The 17464-nt window shown below is 37.8% G+C and overlaps 1 protein-coding gene across 2 annotated transcripts in view; it reads right to left on the reverse strand.

The window, feature by feature from the left end:
• The window catches only part of LOC145680983 (piwi-like protein Siwi), a 124620-nt gene that overhangs the window by 67901 nt on the left and 39255 nt on the right, over nucleotides 1-17464 (reverse strand). Inside the window, exon 1 of one of the 2 annotated variants that reach the window (XM_081752232.1) lies at nucleotides 1715-1856. The exons of the other annotated variant lie outside the window; for it this stretch is intronic. The gene's annotated coding sequence lies outside the window, so the exon portion shown is untranslated. Of the gene's footprint in view, nucleotides 1-1714; nucleotides 1857-17464 lie in introns of those variants that run through there. 2 annotated transcript variants of the gene reach the window in all.

Here is a 17464-nt window from a genome sequence, read left to right on the forward strand (position 1 = left end):
CGATTAGTATTTATTGTTTCGGTAGTCCATACTTAATATACGGTAATACTTATAGTTACAAATCCAAAATATTGGACCCCATACCAGCTACCATTTCCAGCTTTGTTGTGAAAGACCAGGGGTTGTTACCCAGAGGGGAAATTAGGTAGTTCAAATTCCACATTAAACAGTAAAATTAATCTATGCTAAAACGGGCATTAAACTACAATAAAATAAACTATTAACTGTACCCTAAAGTCAAAAATAAATACGTTATGAGTTGGTGGGATGACCATATTACCCACCAAACCACCAGGCCAGCCGAATCATGGTGGGATAATGAAATGGATTTTCCTGTTCTCTTTACACTAGCATTAAAGAAATAATGTTCAACTTTGGCACATAAAGGTAAACGTTCTAAACATATATTTTCTTTGAAGTACGTAGTTATATTGAATTTTTTAGTGTTTTTTAAATTACTAACTTACTTCAAATAGTATTTAAACATACTGTAGTACCTAACAGTGGCGACTGTTGAGGAAATCACATCGGTAAATATTTAAATTTTATCGCTACAAGCTAAAGAAAGAAAATATCAGAAAGCTGTACACAAGAATTAGGTAACCTTTTTTCTCTTGACTTCTAGTGTAGGTGACCAGACGCCCCGTTTTAGCTGGGACTGTCCTTTTCAACCGTTCTCCGTCTTTTTCTGATTCTCAAACGGTACACCTAAATGTCCTGTTTTTGAGTAAATATAAGCGTGTCCCGTAACAGTTCTTTAAAATATGAATGATCAGAGTATATTCTACATACTTTCGTTCTAATGATGGTGTATAGAGGTTTTTCGGTACTAACACTTATCGGGAACTTTTAGATCGTGCCTGGAACTGCCAATTGTTGTGTATTACTGCGGTGTGACCTCGTGCATCTTGTTACTTGAAAACACTACTGGCGCCCCAAAATTCAACCTGAGAATTTTACGATTCTCCACGTGATTCATATATGTCTCATTTCTGTTAAGTTAAAATGCTGGTCACCTTATTCTAGCGATAAAATTCAACCTTTACCGATATGACTTCCCTCAAGAACCACCACCGATACCATACCTGGTATGGTATTTAGTATTTCATTACTAAAATATTTTTCAATTCAGTGCATTTGCAGCAAAATTTACAGTACACATTAAGTCGTAGTCCATTCTAAAAATAAATAAATAAATAATAAAATAAATAATTTCCAAGTCAACCATCCAATTTTCCACCAAAACCGCTTTCTTCATTTTTCCACCCATCTATTTTAGAATTTTCCTCAAAAATCAGTAAGCATTACAATTCACTTTTAACAATGGCTTTCGATTATTAAGATGGCGATTATACATTTCAAGGCCAAATTTACTTTTAGCGAAATCACTTGCAATACTTCTTCGAACAACACCTTTTGGAAATAAAATTTAAATGCTTTAAATGGAATAGAGTACAAAATTTTAATTGTCGCATATCGAATTTAATTACAAATTCTTAAACTACGAACCGAAATCATTTTCCTATATGAATTTCAATATGGAGTAACCATTCTATCAAGGCGTGTTATTTCCCAAACACATTCTAATTATATTTTCTGTTGTAGCATGTTCAGAACAATAAGATTCATATTCGTTCTCATTTATTGTATTAATAAAGTAATAAATATTGTTTCATAATGAATTTGAAAATCAACAAACAAGAAATAATTTTACCTCTTCTAAACGCAGTCCTTACTAGTTGAAAGCGACCTCAACAATAGACGCTGAAGCCTTTGTTTCCCTCGCAGCAAGCTCTAATCTCTAATCCTATTCGCTATAAACTAACAAATCATACGCAATTTTCTGTCTAACTTTAAACTTATTTGCTCTGGAGTAACAAATCGCACTCAATCCCTCTTTCAACAATGACAAGTGTTCTCCCCCCTTTTTTTCATGTTCCCCTTCCTTTTAATTTTGATGTTTCAATAATCAGAGTTGCTAATTGGGTGACATTTCCACCAAAGTTTAATTTTCATACAGCTTTCTTTGTGTATGTGTAATGAAAGTTGAATTTAGTAGCTACTGTAGGTTTGAAAGAGCTTATGAACTTCAACGTTAGTGGAAATTTATGCAATTCTATGGAAAATATATTTAAATAGCCTATGTGATGGATATAAACTGACCCAATTGTATTAATCAAATGAATTTACTTACTCCAAGACGTCTCTTGTCCATTTTTTAATAGGCCTATGTTCTTTATTCATTGTTAATACTTAATTTCAGCTAAATCGTCGCATTTAATGTGTCCAGGTATTTATTTTACATCTTACAAAACTTATTTTGCTTATTTTGAGGCGTAGAAATTACGATTGTAGAAAATAAATAAATCAATAAAAATAATTTTCATTTTTCTGAAGTTTTGTAAAGTAGACAAGAGACATTTTGGAATTGGGCAACTCAAATAAGAACTTGCCCAGATTGACTACTAAACCATCTTTTAATGACAATTATAGCATCCTTGTTAAAATTACAGTAAAAATTATTGTTTTGTATTTAAATATTGTTTCTCTGATTAAAGACTGGTCAATAAGGAAGCCATATTACTCAATACAAAGGTGATTAAGGGAAAATGTCACGACGCAAAATGCGTCATCAAAATTTTAAAAGAACTTTATTAAAATTGAAGCATTTAATATAGTATGTAGTTAAAATCTATATCAAAACTACATAATTTGCACACGAGAACCATTATGTATTAATCAAGGGTGTATTCGAGTATCAGAATCATTCAGTAAATATAAGAAGAGAGTATTGCATATCAATAGGAGAATTGTGAGATATATCACAGGTGGTCTCCTCTGTCAAAATCCTTTTATTACCAGTACACATTAATGCTTTATGTACAACAGTGCAGGCACGTAGCCAGGATTTCGTGAAGGGGGGGGGGGTCCGTGACATGAAATGCTGTGGTCATCACACCAGGGGCTCGATCATTCTAAACAATTTTACTGGAACATATATTGGTTCGTTTAGCCAGGAATTTCATAACGGGGGGGGGGGGGGGGAGACATGAAATTCTGAAGGCCCAGGAGCTCGATCAATCTAAACTACTTTACTATTAACATATATTGGTTTGTGAGGATATATTGGTAAGTATTTTAATAAACTATGAAGAAATCTCGAGTAAAAAAAAAAGTATTGAAAAACATTATACAATATTTACATCCTTCCTCTGTTTATTCAAATATAACAATTTTCCTTTCATTATGACCTCAACTATTATAAAAAGTACATATTCACTATTATAAAAAGTACATACTCAATAAAATATTTTGTCTTGTAAAATATTTTGCAATATCTGCTTTCCTTTTTCTGTTGTATCAAATGTTAACAGAACTTTCTTTCCACATATATTTTTGTTTTTATTATTCCGTCAACTACTGTCTGTTTCAAATGACAGGTTAAAGGAGCAGTAGAAATACGTTTTGTTTTTGAAATAACATGTTCGATATTGCAAAGATCCGATGACGAAAAATTATGATTAAAAAATGTCCACGCTGCTACAAAACAGCACTATGCTTGCGGAAGCTTGCAATCTCCCTCACTAGTAGCAGAAATTCTGAGAATTCCGCAACTTTTCTAGAAATTTCAAATTCCCTGACTCTTCCAGGATATATCGCTCACCTCGCAACCATGTATTGCAGGTAATACAAATTTCCTCATAAGAAAGAGTAACCAAAAGCTTCCTGTAGTTTATTTTTAACGCTGATCCTTCTTTTCCTCATTTCATTTTCTTTCATCCTTCCCTATTTTTTTTCATTTCTGGTCTCGAAGGGGGGGGGTCCGGACTCCCCAGACCCCCCCTTGGCTACGTGCCTGAACAGTGTTGCCCACAAGCAGTAACGACGCTAGTTTTATTAATTTTTTTCGGGGGGAGCAATCGGAGGGGAAGAGATATTTTTGGAGGGAAGGTTTTTTGTGCACCGAAAAGATATTACGTGTAAGTCTTATATTACGTGACACACGTAAAATACATCATATCTAGGCAACTGCTCCCTTGACCCCTCTGGCGTCATCACTGTTCAAAAGAAAAATAAGATTTTCTTGACTCCTCGTAAATTTTGTAGTCTCGTCTGGTCTTGATTCTAAAAAAATTCTTTATTGTCTCGTCTCGATTCTTTTCTCTTCTCGTCTCGAAACTTTTCTCGCCTAGTTTTGTAAATCCATATACAAAATTTATGACCTGGTTTATTGCTTAATTTAATCTAGAAGCTACCAGGATTCTTCCACAGGACGAGAAAGCCACGAAGAGTGGGATATGACAACGTCTGAACCATATTAGAGCATATTGTGTAATGAATTGCGTAATTTTAAATGTTGATAAATGCTCATTATGTTCTTACAATGACTTTATCCATTTGTAACTGTTTACACTACAAATCATGAAATACTAAAATAGTATTTGATATGTAAAACTTGGGTGAATTAGTGTTGCGAGATTTGAGGAATTTCTTGTCTCGTCTCGATTCCTGTCTCGAAAACAACACTAGAATGTCAAATTTCTCGTCTCGTCTCAAATCTAGGAAGGTACTTCTCGTCTCGTGTACAACACTAATGTACAGTCATCGACAAAAGAAAGTGGTGGGGCTGTATTTCATATGAAAATTGTATACACTTATGACTTCAGACGATTTCCCTCTGCGGGGAAAATTCAGTACACAAGTTGTTAAAGTAGTACTGGAAAAATACTGGTAATTCTTGTTGAGCATGATTGGAGATTTGCTACGCGTGGAATTTAGTAGCTCTGGGAGAATTGCTTACGGGACACCACTTGAAATCATCACTGATTGTATATATAATGCTGTTTTATCTCAAAATGTTACATGTGGATCAGAGTCCTGTCTACAACACTTCCGAACCCAATCGGCTTAGAGGTCGGTAAATGAGCATGATTCCATGTGAGTACGAGTCTTAAAACTGGATAGCGATCCCGAGCCAGAGCGAATCCATTATTAGTGAGCCTGAGCACAAGTAAGTATGAGTCTCATTGAGCATAGCGAGTCCGACCACAGTGGACTAATGAATGCTAGCCTAATTGAGAACAATGAGTTGGATCGAATGTGAGCGTTTCTGACTGATTGAAATTAGTGTTCCTAAGCCCCTATTGAAGATAGTGTGCCTAAGCCCCTATTGAGGAAAGTGAGCCTGAGCTCCTACTAAGGATAGTAAGCCTGAGCTCCTACTGAGGATAGTGAGTCTAATCCCCTATTGTGGATGATGAGCCTAAGCTCATATTGAGGATAGTATATCTGAGCCTCTTTTCAGGGTAGTGAGCCTAAGCCCCTATTGAGGATAGTGAACCCCTACCAAGGATAGTGAGCCTAAGCCCTTATTGAGGATAGTGAGCCTAAGTTCCTCTTGAGGATAGTGAGCCTGAGCCTCTATTGAGGATAGTGAGCCTAAGCACCAACTGAGGATAGTGAGCCTAAGCCCCTATTGAGGATAGTGAGTCTGAGCTCCTACTAAGGATAGTAAGCCTGAGCTCCTACTGAGGATAGTGAGTCTAATCCCGTATTGTGGATGGTGAGCCTAAGCTCATATTGAGGATAGTATATCTGAGCCTCTTTTCAGGGTAGTGAGCCTAAGCCCCTATTGAGGATAGTGAGCCCCTACCAAGGATAGTGAGCCTGAGCCCCTATTGAGGATAGTGAGCCTAAGCACCAACTGAGGATAGTGAGCCTAAGGCCCTATTGAAGATAGAGAGCCTGAGCCTCTATTGAGGACAATGAACCTAAGCCTACGCGAGTCCAAGTCAGCTCCGATTCCAAAATGACCACATTGGTCTACAATGCTAGATCACTTAATTTATTTCGAATCATTTTAAATATTGATACAGTATGGGACGAAAGGAAAACGGCTTGGTTCTATATTCTATATTAGATGGATTCTTTTGGATATATGACAATGAAGTACACATACCTGAACATTCCTCCCGCCTCCAAAGTTATATAGAAATCGGCACCACTGCATTGTATATTTCAATCGTTCTTTCTCAATCTCAAATATTTCTCAATTTTGGTAAAATATGGGATTCTGGAAGGCGCAAAAGGGGTGGCTCGTGGTGATAATTCCTCTCGGAAATATGGAAGTTTCCCCCGAGATATTTCTTCGACCGGACTTAACCTTTGATACCAGCATTTTCGCAGTATTACTTTCATTCCCGTTTATGCAAAGTAATACACGGGGGCAAAAGGGGGTGTGCTCCAAAGATTTGGTCTCATGAGGGCATTGTTCCCAAGGAAACTGTATGTAGAACTTGACCAAGGAATGTGACACTTATAGGCCATGTAGCATAATTTGGAAAGGTCGACATCGGTGCAAGACAATATGTTTATGTAGTATAGAACTTCAGCTATTATACACCCGAGAAAAAAAAATGGAGCACTTCCACCTGTAGGCCTATTCTAAAAAAAAAAAAAAAAAAAAAAAAAAAAAAACTAAATTGTATTTATAAGAAAAGGAAGAGTACAGAGGCTACATCAATAATTTCTCTGCAAGAGCAAGTTTTAAGAAGAAACTATACGCATATCTGTCGAGTTACAAAAGATTGGTTTGGACAGGGGCGGATCCAGGGGGGGGGCAATCGGAGCAACCGACCCCCAAGAAGAGAAAACTTTCTTATTTTATATTTAAATAAAACCCATCCCAGAGTTTGGAGCTCTTGAAAGCAGCTCTAAGTAGCAGTATTACAATCCACCGCACCCCCCAAAAGTCCGTCCTGGATCCGCCCCTGGGTCTGGACCGGTTGAACCTCCCGTGGGTGCGCCCCTGATGCAGACAAAACACACGTTCAAGTTGCACCACAACAAAATTTAGTGTAATATGATTTTTTTTTTCTGCAGGGAATACAATGCACGTCATTCACTTGTACGAATTCAATATGGAGGATGCAAAGAAAGGACCAAGATAGTTCGTACGGCAACATATACAAGCATTTGCTAGTAATTATTGAATGTTTAAATAAGTATTAATTATGGAATCTTAACTCTCCCTGGTCCAAGAGTGGTATAAGGTGCCATGAATGAAGTTTTTCCTCATGATATTCGAGAAACCTTTGAGTAAGAAACATGAAAATAATATTTATGGTTATTTCACAAATTCCAATTCTCATGATATGGCAACTATTAAATTACTCAAATTTACTTGTTTGTTTCATAAAATTATTTTTCAAGGTGATACAAAGTGCAATTCTTGGTCTGATATAATACAAACAACCACTTTTCCAAGTATTTGTCAATTTCATTCAGAACAGTTGGTACTACTGATAGCTTTATCAGTAAAAACACCTGCGTTATTTTAGCTTTTCCTTCCTTCCTATTGTTGCGATTAGTCAGCTGATCTTTATGAACATTGTACCGTAAAATATCCTCAAAACTGAGTGAAAAAGAAATATCATTCATTGTATCGTACGTACGAAAGTAATTTAGGGAATATATCATTTTTAAGAGGGGGAATGTTAGAATTTATTTAAATTGTTAAATTTATAAAGTAACGTAATTTAAAAATGTGTTTTTTATAACGAAGCAGCACAAATGTATCTAGTAAAAGATGGGTTATTTCATAATCCTGATACTGTATTAGCGATATACCTTTATTAAAAGAGATGCTTTAATTACATTTAAACATACAGTAAATAAGTAGCTGAATATATCTTCCAAAATTTTATTTGGCACTTTAAGTGAAAATACCGTAGCACGAAGCGCCACCCTTGGACCAAGGTCTGAATATATGTCCTCATCCTCTCCACTTAAAAAAAAAAAGAAAAAAGAAAGAAAAAAGAAAAAGAATGTAACAATATGATTATTTCCGTCTTGTTTTCTTTTTTATTTATTGATTATACTTAGAGTTTACTTTTCTGAATAATACAACAACAAATTTAATTAACACCTTTTTCGTTCGGATAAATGTATGAGGGACGTTCAAGTTATAACGGGAATTTATTTTTTGCTATTACATAGAGAAGAGAATATTCGAATCAATTACTGTTCTTTTTCAAGGTACTCCCCATGTATACACACACACACACACACACAAACACTTGTCTCATCGGTGTGAAAGTGCCCGCATCCCTGCGGTATAGAATTCTTCGGGGCGATCTTTCAGCCATTTCAGCACACTCATTTTGACTTCGTCGTCGGTGTGGAATTTTCGTTCTCTCAAGCAGTGGCGGCGGTTGGACGTCAAAAGTGGGGGGGGGGGCAAGACATGATCTCAACATTTGTATATCAATGTTAGTTTTTTGGTTGCTTCTAACATTATGTTTGACGAAAGGTTGTATAACTATTAGGATACTGTATTTTCCAGTTAAAATACCGTATATCGTGTTTCATATTTTACTAAGTAAATTGACAAGAGCAACGCAAGTAGATACTAGCCCTTTGTACTCTTAAACAACGAAGGTGTAAGAAGAGATTTGATTCCTTGCTCATGAACATCTTAAAATTCTGTCTGGAAAATTTTGTGGTCAGATTAGGGGCTTATTTGATGAATTCGCAAAACAAATAGGATAATATTAATCGAACAGTAATGAAAAATGAGGCTTGTTTCGCAAGTTATATTGAAACTGGAAATTAATGAGCAACTTATATTTTTACTTCCATGCATGTTATTACATGTTATTACTCTTAGAAAAACAGTAAATACTACAAGCATATGCTGCGACATTTAAAGAAATGCTTTTGCAGCTTTCCGAAAAATGTTGGTTGCCATTAGGTACAGTTTTCACTTTCTTGGAATACATCAAAACCCAACAATACTTAGAATCACTCCAGACTCCGGTTATGCAAAATAATCCTAAAACTAGGGATGCCCACGAGACAAGATTTCAGGCTGTTTCGTCTCGAAAATGTGCTGTAAAAGTGATGTCTCTACTGGAAAAATGTATTCTTCTCTATTGGAAGAGCCGTGTCTCGACTCGAATTTTGTCAGGAAAATTCTGTCTCGACTCGTCTCGTGCGCATCCCTACCTAAAACCTAGAATTATGTTGAATTCACTAAATTTAATTGTATATACAAAATTGTATACAGTATGTATACCCCTAAATTCATATATTACACTGCAAAACAATGCCGCGCCTTTGACGTGGGAGAGCCGGGTTCGATTCCTGGCGGGAGCTCATGTGATTTGTATTCCACGTTAATCAGTAGGTCCACGTCTCATATAGCCTCACTGCTGAACGGGATGTTAAACTCAAAAAAAATCAAATCAAAATATTCCTTACCATTAGATAGAAGAAAAGACATTTTAGTGTGTTTCTTCCAGGCATGCTTTTGGGAGGCACTGCCCCCCGAAGCTCTGAGAGTATCCCACCTCCCGAACGAGACCAAAATAATACGTCTATAATATAATAATAAATAGAATAGTACCAGCAGTGCTCCCACCGGAATACTAAGTGTGCGCCCCGGAACACTGTTTCTGAAAGAAACACTGCTTGTGAAGAACTTTTTTTGCGAAATATTATCTCATTTAGTTCTAAAGCAACTGACTAACATATCAAGCCCTTGTAAGAAGAAATGAAAGTACACTCGAATTGTGGCACTCCAATAGGTTAATTTTTGGGCCATTTTTCGTGGCAATTAAAATGCAATTCATGTAGCTTTCTTCACTGTACGGAAAGACAACCAATACGTACTCACGGAACGGCAAATATTTTATGGCACCATTTTTATTCTATGAACTATTAATACATACAAAAACTTTATATTTCCAAATGAAATTATATACATTGATGGGTCATTTCAAAAAAGTGGGGGGCAACTGCCCCCCTTTGCCCCCCTAATCGCCGCCCATGCTCTCAAGTGCTCCTTGAGGGGACCAAAAAGGTGGAAGTCGCCAGGTGACAGATCAAGGCTATACGGGGGATGGTCTAGGATCTCCCACATAAGTTTGGTGATAGCTGTGACTGTTGTGTCCGTATGAGAGCGCGCGTTGTCATGTGACGCCATCCTTCACTGCCTGTGGCCGTTTTCTTCTCAGTCTCTTTGACTTTAGTCCGAAGGAAGTTACTGTAGTACGCCGCATTGATTGCGGGTCCGCGTGAAAGGAAATCAGTGCATATCACCCCGCCTTTGTCCAAAAATACCGTCAGCATCATTTTGCCAGCGGACGCTTGTATTTTGAATATTTTCGGCAGTGGCGAGTCTGGATGCCTCCATTCCATACTGGAGCACTTTGACTCCGGAGTGTAATGATGGACTCAGCTCTCATCACAGGTGATTATGTTTGCAAGGAATTTCTCGCCTTCTCTCTGAAATCGCTGCAGATGCTGAGACGAGACGTTTTCCCTACACTGCTTCTGATCGAACGTTAGCATTTTTGGGACCCATCTGGCTGTGATTTTCCGGAAGTGCAGGTGTTCGTGGATGATCGTTTCCACACTTACCACACTGATGTTTATTTTCACATTCAAATCTCTCACACTGATGCGTCGATTACTCAGAATGAGCTTCTCCACCCGACAAATGGTGGTTTCGTTGACTGCAGAGGTCAGCCTAGAGTAGGGGCCATATTGAGAACAGATTCTCTTCCTACCTTGAATTTTGAATAACACTCTGACACCAACTACACTCTAAATAACAACTGAGAAAAATTTCTTCACCATATTGTGCACTTAATTTTCTGAAAATTTCAGCAGGTTTCACATTTTTCTTCAAGAGGAGCTTGATGATGCAGCGCTGCTCTACTGGGGCCGCTAGCTCCACACGGCCAGGTTTGTTGCAATCATTCATCGCCGCTCTCTGATACTCTATGTCCTCAACTACCCGTTGTTGCAGAAAAATGTCACAACTACCCTATCACATGATGGGACATGGACGCCAAGACGTGCACAGCAATACCTGAAAAAATGGAATTCCGGTTATAAATTGAACGTTCCTCTTATATATTCCTTAAACCAACGTGGGCCATTGACCAACTCGTCGACCCAACCGCAGTCTATGAGTCGATCGGCAAGAAGTGATTGTGTTCAGTGTCGCCAAAATGTTGACACAAAAAGTCGCTAAACGAGAGACGAAATGACTTCAATTTTCGGTGAAAAATCACTAAAACTTGCAGCCATAATATTTTCGACAGAACTAACCATAAAGTACTTACGTTAAACGATTTTTAAAAATTCAGATCTCCGTTACAGGGTAATGAGCAACAGAAGACAAAGCGGTATATTGTGGAGGGTTTGACTATGCCAGACGAGTCAACTGAAGCGAGCGTCCCCCAGTAGCTATGCCTGACGCCCTTTCTACTCTCCCAGATAGTTGTGTTTAATGTAGATCAAGTAATAGGCCTATATAACTATCCACTTCGATATATAAAAGTAGCTGTACACGCAAAAAAAAAAAAAAAAAAAATGTCTACTCCTCCGCTTACCATTGACCCTAGCCCAAGAAACTAAATCTGGTGTCTATTGTATACTTGGTAACTTGAAATCCCCTGTGCTGATTAAAACAAATAACAAAGAAAGCGACTGCTTCGAACTAATAATGTTTCACTACAGGACGTGTTGCTTGTAGCACGAAAGTTGTTAGATTTGTATTAAGTCGCCAAATCATTATTTAAAAATCCCCAATAAAAAATCGTTAATCGAACTTAGGATTGCTATCGTGATAGTCAAATTCCCTAGACTTGACAACTTTTCTCCCAAATTGACAACACTACTCTTAATGGTTTGTGTCTTAATGTCCATATTGATTGATCAGTATTATTGTTTCATGGTCCCCTCTGGCGGACTAAGATAAATAGACCACCACTGATCTATTAAATGAAAAGTAGCTCTTCTTGATGGATCAATGGTTGCCCTCCCCGCTGATCTAGTGGCTAGCACGTGCGCCTTTGATACTGGTTCCTGGTTTCGATTCCCGGAGGGAGAGCATTTGGAGTTTTAACCGTCCTCGATGTTTCTGTGTTCGTGTCCCTGTCGTTCTAGGTTACTGGAAACATAAGTTAAAAGAGTAAAATTGAGTAAAAACATTAGTAATTAGTAGTTAAGCAAGTTAATGAGGCATGTTCGGTGAATGTTATTTCTTTTTTAAAAGTGGTAGGCCTCTTACCTCTGGTGTGTGAGGTCCCTGGTTCGATTCCCGACCAAGTAAGCTTGTGGTGGATAACATCGTACCCGTGAGTTTTCTCGGGCACTCCCGTTTCCTCCCACATTCTCATTTCACCTATTTTTCCATCATCATTCACTTGCCTTAATCATTGTCTCCCTTAGCCTAACGGAAATAATTGTGGAACGTTAAAGTGGAACATTTCATTTCATTTTAATTTATTTAATCTAAAGTTAATGAGTTCATCATACTTTTCGTGGTGATTGTTCACAATAATGTTGAGAAGATTTTTCGTTCTTATGCAACAGGAATGCTAGGAACGACGGTCATCGTGGGCCGCCCCTAATCACTGCTGAGGTTTAAATCTGGTGATTTGGCGAGTACCTTCATATGTCTGGATCTAAAAGGTAAAAACTGGGGGACGGGACAGCCTAAACCCAGATATTATATATATATATATTTGGTCTAGGAATTAATTCGTGCGGGTGGACAAGAGATGGCGCAACGAACGGAGCGTCCCACAGTTCCGTGTATCCACACATGTGTTGCAAACCCCTGTCATCGCGTATCGTTCGTAGTATAGGACAGTGGATTAAAGCGTCAACAACACCAGTTTGTAGTTAAGTGAACATGGCGCAATTTGTGCCTGATAAAGTGTTTTTGCGGGGTGTCCTGCTGCATTACTTTAACATGCAGAAAAGTGCGACTGAAAGTCATCGTATTTTGGTGGAAGTGTATGGTGAACATGCTCTAGCTGAGCGAACGTGTCATAAGTGGTTTGCACGGTTTAGAAGTGGTGATTTCGGTTTGGCAGACCAAGAGCGAGCTGGGCAGCCAAAAAAATTTCAAGACGAAGAATTGACAGCATTGCTCGAGTAGGATTCGTGTCAAACGCAGGAACAACTTGCAGCAGCATTAGGCGTTGATCAAACAACAGTCTCCAAACGCTTGAAAGCCATGGGAATGATTCAAAAGATGTCACATTGGGTTCCACATGAATTGAAAGACAGAGACGTTGAAAGACGAAAAACCATTTGCGAATTGCTGCTTCAACGACAGAGCAGAAAGGGGTTTCTGCATCGAATTATTACGGGTGATGAGAAGTGGATCCATTACGAGAACCCTAAACGAAAAAAGGCCTGGGTGAAACCAGGTGAACCAGGTCCATCACAACCAAAACGAGATATTCACTGTGCAAAGGTTATGCTGTGCATATGGTGGGATATGAAAGGTGTGGTGTACTATGAGTTGCTGCAACCGGGTGAAACTATGAATGGAGAACGTTATCGACGACAATTAATGCGTTTGAAGCAAGCTCTGGCCAGAACACGACCAGAATGGGAGAACAGACATGATAAACTTATTGTTCAACATGATAACGCTCGCCCACATGTCGCAAAACCGGTCAAAACCTATTTAGAAAATGTCGGATGGGAAGTTTTACCCCACCCGCCGTATTCACCAGACGTTGCTCCTTCGGACTACTACTTGTTCGATTGCATGAACAACGATTTGATTGGACAGCGGTTTACTTCTTCAGAAGATATCGAAACATGGGTCTCTGACTGGATCGCTTCCAAGGATGAGGACTTCTTTCGCCACGGAATCCGTACATTGCCTGACAGATGGGCGAAAGTGGTGGCTAGCGATGGACAATATTTTTCTTAAGGTATTTATGTATTTTGTGTTTGTACTACAGCTTCAATGTGTGCGTACCAACCGCACGAATTAATTCCTAGACCATATATATATATATATATATATATATATATATATATATATATATATATATATATATATATATATATATATATATATATATATATATATATATATGTATATATAATGAGTTTACTATAAACTTTCAAAAATATATAAATAATAGCTTAAATTATTTTTGTCACTCAAAAAAGTGGGGTCCTAGCCTCCCCCGTCCCGAGCTAAATCCGCCACTGTTCTCCACTACACTGCCTCAACCCCAAAGAGAATTGGACTTTACAGAACTACAGCAACAGTCCAGCTACAAAATAACTAAAGTAGTTGTATGATAAAAAGCAATCTGATTTACTTCTAAAAGACACGGGCATATAAAAAGAAAGAAAAATGTCTTTTGTAAATATTGTTGTACCAGATGAGAATTTTTATTTATTCATTAAAGCAGATATAAAGAATATGAATCTTTTAATGACCATATGCAGAATTTGAATTTTTCACAAGAACTTGAAGTCCATTTAACATTACGAAATAAAGTTAGATGTTTTTCACCAAAGAAGTTGGTTTGATCGCATACTGTGTCGTATGTGCCTTTGTGTTCAAACCCAGAGTCAGACTAATGTTAGTGAACTGTTTACCGCTCCCGGCAGCACCTCCGGAACCCCGCGGGTTTTTCCACAAAGTATACACATAGTTCATTTACTGGAGTTACTCGATCAGCCACAACTTCCGGCCTCCACGATTGCTGGATTACAGAAGTACGCCACTACTCCCAGCCGCAAACGAGCAGCATTATATTCAGTGAAATATTTGTGACACGAAACGATCACATTGAAATGAGAGAGAGAAAAGACTCACGTCTCACCTGTATTTCGGATGGTATAATTTGGAAGTTTCAGTATTAAAACAAATGACTTTATAGTTTCAGTGTAAGCTTTAACATTAGGTTATTGATTTTTTTTCATTCTTTCTTTCTTTTCTCTCTCTTTTTTTAAAACGTGTTTTCATGGAAAATCATACCTTTGTTTTCTCAACCTTTTTAAGTCAGAGGCCCACCTCAAAGAACATAAAACTTAGCTCATGATTCATAGCCGATTTCTGTATAACTTTCCAACAGGCGCGCACCCAGAAACTTTTGTTGGGAGGGGTCTAAGCTTGTGTGGGCGGGGTCCAATACTACAAGCCACTACGTCTCTGTAGCATTGATTGGGTATTATTCCATACCCAAAAAGACGATAAGTAATCACAAAATACTTCTACCTATATTTTCAGTGAACAAATGATAGATCTAGGACTAGATTTATTTTTATACGAGAAAGAGTACAGATGAAGTGTAAGATCAAATTTTCATGCCACCTCAATCATTTCCCTGTTAAATAAGTGTAGTTTTATTGGGAAAGTGTACAAATTTGTAATGAGTTAAGATTTGGGGGGGGGGTTCTGGACCGGTGAACCCCCTCGTGGGTGCGCCCTGCTTTCCAGGAAGAGGAAAAAGGTTGTTCAGGTATGCGTATTTCGTTGTCAAACATGAATGAGGATATTAATACATAAACAGAGTCCCAAGCAAAGTTCAGGGCCTGTTCCTTCCTCTCAGGATCGGCGTACATGTCTACAAGTCAAGAAGAAGAAGTAAAAAGAATCCGTCATTTGTCCACCCCAAAATATTAATATTGGAATTTCAAACGAAAGATGCTCAGGCTGACCAAACTAGTAAAAGTTTTTTTTTTTCCTCTTTCTTTTCTATGTAAACTTATGTTGTGGAAGACATGGTAGTTTAGTGGCAGAGCGCTTATAGGAAACCAATCAAGAAGGGGTCATTACTAGCTACTTAATGTAAATAAGTTTTCTCAGGTAAACATAAAAAATGTTGAAAGAAAATCAGATTTCTTTTTCGATAGACTGGTAAAGACTCAAGCTTCAATCACGTTTCTATGCAGATTTTTAAACATAGTTTTAACTGTAAATGCTCATGTTATCATTATGTTCTTGTTAATAAAATAATAATAATAATAATAATAATAATAATAATAATAATAATAATAATAATAATAATAATAATAATAATAATAATAAAGCTTGATATAGAAACTTGAAATAAAAGATACGATAATCTTACGACAAAAACGATCATTTTAAGTTCTGTGCACGATAGTATCCTCTGATCAGATTGGCAACGCTGGTCTACATAAACTTGTAGTGGACAATATCGTGTACAGTGAAATCTGTCTCTGTTGGCCACCATCAGTTCCATTCAAAAGTGGCCAACTTAGACAGGTGGCCAACTTACAGAAACTAATTGTGATTTGTGTATTTTTAGAATACGATCTCTAGTATTGCTTGGTTGTAAAATTTTAATAAGCAATGGCACAACAGCTACTTTTTAATAATATATACAGTATGGCGCTAAATTCGTTGTACAAAAGCAGAGGAGTGCTTCCTGAGACTAAAACAAACAAAAACAAGTTCCAATAAACGTAGGGCGAAAACCCCATCGTTTACGTGTTATAGGCTTGCCGAAATCATGAAAAAAATGAATTTTAAAGATTCATAGCTCCAAACCAGTGGCGTAGCAGCTGCCCCCGCAACCCCCGCAGTGCGGAGGGGCCCCGATGTATAGGGGCCCCGAAGTCTTGCGATGAATAAAGTTTTAAAGAAGTAGAACTTCCACCTTACTTGTGTCGGCTTTACAAGTGGGGCCCCTTCTCTATACTTTGCGGGGGGGCCCGCAAAAGTGTGCTACGCCACTGCTCCAAACCTATGGGGCCTACCTTGGTCGGGTTAAGACTTCACTTAGGAACTAAAGTCTTTCCAGCCTTAGAACAAAGTAGATGTAAACAAAGCGAAATGTATTACTCCGCGGCTCACACGTGTTTCGTCAGTGAGAGACGTGAACAGCAAGATCGTCTGCTAGCTTAATGTCGTCGCATAATTTGCAAAGTGTAAGGCTCCGTTGGTTGTTAAATAATAAACGCACTGACACTGACTACTGCTATGTTGGAAATAGCATTTTCTTAAATCGTTATATAAACGAGATTGTTTCTGTCCCTGTTGTCCTTTTTTGTGTTTTAAAGCATTAGACGAAGCTGGATTATTGTCACTCATCGTCACCATGAAACTCTGTATTCTACAATTTTAAATGAGCGGAGTCGGCGCGCGAGCGCAGACGCATGCGCAGTAAATACTATATGTCTAAGTTGGTTGAGCTTGAAATAAAGCTATATTTGTTGTTAAATATTACATTTACTGCGTTTCTTATCACAAAATAAAGGATAAATTCAGATATTTTTATTCAAATTAATATTTTATAGGAATTATATTGCGGTAGGATACTAGTGCAGTGAGACCAACAACCAATCACTAGTCATCGACCCATTGGTAGTTAGGTGGATTTGTTTACATCTACTTTTTTCTAAGGCTGGAAAGAGAATAGTATGTGCCCTATCCAAAAATGCGTGTTTCAGAATCCTGAGGTGCTTCCACAATAATTTTTATAGAGGGAGTTTGACTACGGGCCTATGATATAAAGTACTCTCCAACTACCTCCATAAAAATTGTTGCATGGGTATCTTAGGATTCTAAAACGTATTTTTGGACAGGGCACATACTAATTCCTAAGTGAAGTCCTGAGTCGACTACAGTAGGTCCCATAGTTTTGGAGCTATGGACCTTTAG

Source organism: Thermobia domestica, chromosome 3 (assembly GCF_964235325.1).
Source record: "Thermobia domestica chromosome 3, izTheDome1.hap1.1, whole genome shotgun sequence".
NCBI lineage: Eukaryota > Metazoa > Arthropoda > Insecta > Zygentoma > Lepismatidae > Thermobia > Thermobia domestica.